General features: G+C 37.4%; 1 non-coding gene across 1 annotated transcript; it reads right to left on the bottom strand.

The window, feature by feature from the left end:
- Window positions 1-3,131: 3,131 nt before the first annotated feature.
- On the bottom strand, window positions 3,132-3,238 carry LOC128562856 (U6 spliceosomal RNA). Its single transcript, XR_008373556.1, has one exon. It is a non-coding gene; the product is annotated as a U6 spliceosomal RNA (small nuclear RNA).
- Window positions 3,239-3,828: the final 590 nt, after the last annotated feature.

Here is a 3,828-nt window from a genome sequence, read left to right as displayed (position 1 = left end):
TTAATCTGTTAATGTGATGAATTGTATTAATTGATTTCCTATTCTTAAACCAAAGGTCCATTCCTGGAATAAATCCTATTTTATCATCATGTATTTTCCTTTTACATATTGTTTGCTTTGACTTGCTAATATTTTGCCTAGGATTTTTGTACCTATATTCACAAAGGAAATTGATCTGTCTTTTCTCTTTCTTGGGCTTTTCTTGCGTTAGTACTAAAGTTATGCTAGTCACACAAAATTGGTAGATGATTCTTTTTCTTCTTTCTGGAAAAAAGTATGTTATAAGTTAGCAATATTTCTTTCTTCAATGTTTGATAGGATTACCTGCTGAAGTTAATTTGGGCCTGGAGTTTCATCATAGGATGTTTTTAGTTATAGATTTAATTTCCTTAATAATTGTATGACTATTTTCTATTTTTTTGTGTCAGTTAGGTTGTACTTTTCTGTGCGTCTATCTATTTCATCAAATTTTCAAGTTTATTGGCATAAAGTTGTTCAGAGTATACTTTTTTCTTTTGAGACAAGTCTTATTCTGTTACCCAGACTAGTATACAGTAGTGTAATCATAACTCCCTGCAACCAGAAACTCCTGGGCTCAACTGATCTCCCTGCCTCAGCCTCCCAAGTAGCTGGGACTACTGTGGGTGACGTACACCACCATGCCAGCCTAATTTTTCTATTTTTGGGAGAGACAGGGTCTCCCTCTTGCGCAGGCTAATCTCAAACTCCTAAACTCAAGCGATCCTCCTGCCTCAGCCTCCCAGAGTACCAAGATTACAGATGTGAGCCCTGAGCTCTGCCTATGATATACTCTCATTTTTTTGTACTTTTTTCGTTGTTGTTGTTATTTGAGACAGAGTCTTACTCTGTTGCCCTAGGTGGAGAGCCGTGGCATCATAGCTCACAGCAACCTCAAACTCTTGGGTTCAAGCAATCCTCCTGCCTCAGTCTCTAAGTAACTGAGACTACAGGTGCCCACCACAGTGCCTGGCTAGCTTTTCTACCTTTAGCAGAGACAGGGTCTCTCTCTTGCTCAGGCTGGTCTCAAACTGAGCTCAAGCAATCCACCCACCTTGGCCTCCCAGAGTATGAGGATTACAGGCATGAGCCACTTCACCCCGCCTTTGTGTACTTCTTATTATTTGTTATTGGTGCCTTATCTTTTTCTTTTAATCATACTCACTAGGGGTTAATCAATTCTATTAGTTGTTTCAATTTTGGCTTTGCTTATTCTCTCCATCGTGTATTTTCTTTTATATTTATTTGTACCTTTAATATTTCCTCCTATCTACTTTTGTTTGGGTTTATTTTGCTGTTCTTTTCCCAATGTCATAAAATGAATTATATTTTAGCCTTTCCTTTTCCCTAAAATATGCAATTAAGGCTATAAATTTCTCTCCAAGCACTGCTTTAGTCTTATTTTACAAGTTTTGTTATATTGTTTTTTCATTATACATACCTTATTTCTTTTTAAATTTTATTTTAGTTATTTATTTTTGAGACAGGGTCTTGCTTTGTCGCCTGGGCTAGAGTATAGTGGCATCATCATAGCTCACAGCAACTTCAAAATCCTGGGCTCAAGTGATCCTCCTGCCTCAGCCTCATGCTACAAGCACATGCTTCCATAACTGGCTAATTATTCTCATTTTTTTGTAAAAAGAGGGTCTTGCTATGTTGCTAAGGATGGATGGTCTTTAACTCCTGGCCTCAAGCAATCCTCCTGCCTTGGCCTCCCAAAGTGCTATGATTATAGAAATGCACCATTGCGCCTGACTTCATTATATATAACTTAATTAAAGTAATTTGTAATTTTGATTTTTATTTCCTCTGAAATCCATGCATTATTTAGAAGTGTATTTTGGAAGCATGTTACTCAAAAGTGCATTTCAAAAGATGCAGAGATTTTCCAATTATATTTTTGTTATTGAGTCTTAAACTGTTTAAAATGTGTTAGTTGGGCGGCGCCTATGGCTCAGTGAGTAGGGCGCCGGCCCCATATACCGAGGGTGGTGGGTTCAAACCCAGCCCCAGCCAAACTGCAACAAAAAAATAGCCGAGCATTGTGGCAGGTGCCTGTAGTTCCAGCCGCTCAGGAGGCTGAGGCAGGAGAATCGCGGAAGCCCAAGAGCTGGAGATTGCTGTGAGTCCTGTGACGTCATGGCACTCTACCAAGGGCAGTAAAGTGAGACTCTGTCTCTACAAAAAAAAAATAATAATAAAAATAAAATGTATTAGTTGATTATTGTCTTTTTTATCTTAAACTTTTGAAATGTGTTTAAACTTGTGTTTTGGCCCAGCATATATCAAATTTTAAAATAGATCTGTTATTACTGGATGCAGTGGTTCACGCCTGTAATCCTGGCACTCTGGGAGGGTAAGGGAGGTAGAGAGAACAGTCTGAGCAAGGACAAGACCCTGTCTCTAGAAAAAAATAGCCAGGCATTGTGGAGGGTGCCTGTAGTCCCAGCTACTCAGGATGCTGAGGCAAGAGAATTGCTTGAGCCCAGGAGTTTGAAATTGCTGTGAGCCATGACGGGTAGAGACCCAGGGCAACAACGTGAGACTCTGTCTCAAAAAAATAAATAAATAAAAATTAAAAAATAAAATAAAATAAATCTGTTCTTGAAAGTAATGTATTGTGCAGTTATTGGGTGCACAGTTCTATGTGGTGCCCATAAGGTCAAATTTGTTAATTATGTTGTTTCAAATCCTCTGGTGCTATTGATTTCCTGTCTTCCGGTTTTGTTGATAACTGTAAAGGGTGTGTCAAATATTCCACTATGAATATGGACTTGTCTATTTCTCCATATAATTCTTTCCACATTTGCTCTGTATCTCATGTAATTAGGTCCATACAAATTTAGAATAATCTTTATTAGAACAGAGTGATCTTTAATTCTAGTAAGAATGCTTTTTACCTAGTATGTTCGTTTGCTATTAGGATTGCCACACCAGCTATCCTAATAGTATTTCAGTTGCATGTACTTTATTATTTTCCTTTTGGTCTTTCTTTATACTTCTATTTTACATGTATCTAACATATATGTCAGATTTTGTGTCTACCCAGTCTTTTAGCTGAGGTAGCTAACCCTCTTTTTTTCATATTTAATTTTTTATTTTGAAATTCCCTAAAAAATGTGGAACACTTCACGAATTTGCATGTCATCCTTGCACAGGGGCCATGTTAATCTTCTCTGTGTTATTCCAATTTTAGTATATGTGCTGCCGAAGCGAGCACAGTAGTTAACCCTCTTATTAGTGTGATAATCGGTAGGCAGTTTATCGTGGGCCGGCTTTTTATGCAGCTCACCTGTTTTCTGTTCCTTTATGCTTTGGATTTCATTAAGTTTGGTTGACTTTTTATTTTATTTTATTTATTTATTTATTTATTTATTTATTTATTTATTTATTTATTTATTTCTTGAGACAGAGGGACTGCAGGAACCTGCCACAATGTCTGGCTATTTTTAGAGATGAGGGTCTCACTCTAGCTCAGGCTGGTCTCCAGCTCATCAGCTCAGACTATCTGCCCATCTCAGCCTCCCCAAATGCTGGGATTACAGGCATGAGCCACCATGCCTGGTCTTAGTTTAGTCGAGTTTTTAAAATTTTGTTTTGTTCCTCTGTTAATTTGATAGTTACTCAGGTTTTTTACCAATCTTTTTAGTAGTTACTCTACAAATATAATATGCAATCTTGAACTTAGCACCATCTAATAATGATCATTACCTTTGCTCTCTCCTAGAAAAAATGAGGAATTAGGAACATTTCTTCTTCTTCTTTTTTTTTTGAAACAGAGCTTCAAGATGTCATCCTTGGTAGAGTACC

The sequence above is a fragment of the Nycticebus coucang genome, chromosome 12 (genome assembly GCF_027406575.1).
Source record: "Nycticebus coucang isolate mNycCou1 chromosome 12, mNycCou1.pri, whole genome shotgun sequence".
NCBI lineage: Eukaryota > Metazoa > Chordata > Mammalia > Primates > Lorisidae > Nycticebus > Nycticebus coucang.
Note: the sequence above shows the minus strand (reverse complement) of the source record. Positions and strands in the feature narration are given on the sequence as shown.